The following is a 794-nucleotide window of genomic DNA, read 5'->3' as shown; positions in this document are numbered from 1 at the left end:
TCGGTAGCATGTTTCCATGCTTACGTATCTTTTTATCAGGCATTAACCTAATCTTATCATCAAAATTTATCACTTTGATCGTCTGCGACTGTCGCACGAACCGCATCTTTTCTGCCTCCACATAATACTCTGAAGAAATTATCGAGAGCGGACCTATTTATAGAAGCGCGTAGCACGAATGTGCTCAGTTGCCGAAATGTTTCTTATCGTGTCGGATAACAGTGATATTCTCAGTTTAATCAACAAAGAGTTAGGGTATATACCGAAAGTCGTTTTGCTGCGAGAGTTTCCAAACTGTATAAGTCAATTGTGGGACAGATTACCCGAGCAGATAAAAGCTGATTCGGAGGTTCAACAGAATCGTAGGTGTCTGAAACATTACAATCAACCGGGACAGCATATTGACGGTCCTGCACCGTTTGTAAAGAATTGCAGCGAATGCCGTCGAGAGGTCGCGGTTTGATAAATCGCGCGATAAATGCGCTTCCCTTCGAATTGCATATCCCCGGATATCAGTTTTGCGGCCCGGGAACGCGTTTAGAACAACGATTGGCTAGAGGTGATCGGGGCATTAATCCACTGGACGCGGCGTGTCGCGAGCACGACATCGCATATTCGCGGAGCAACGAACTTGCTGAACGGCACGTAGCCGACAACATATTCGCAGCGAAAGCGCGAAAACGCATAACCGCGAGAGATTCGACTCTTGGAGAGAGAGCCGCAGCCACAGCTGTTTGGACGGCTATGAAAGCCAAGACGAAATTTGTTATGGGTTTAAAAACGAAGAGGAAAAC

Source organism: Wasmannia auropunctata, unplaced genomic scaffold (genome assembly GCF_000956235.1).
Source record: "Wasmannia auropunctata unplaced genomic scaffold, wasmannia.A_1.0 LD336097.1, whole genome shotgun sequence".
NCBI lineage: Eukaryota > Metazoa > Arthropoda > Insecta > Hymenoptera > Formicidae > Wasmannia > Wasmannia auropunctata.
This window is presented reverse-complemented; position numbering follows the sequence as displayed.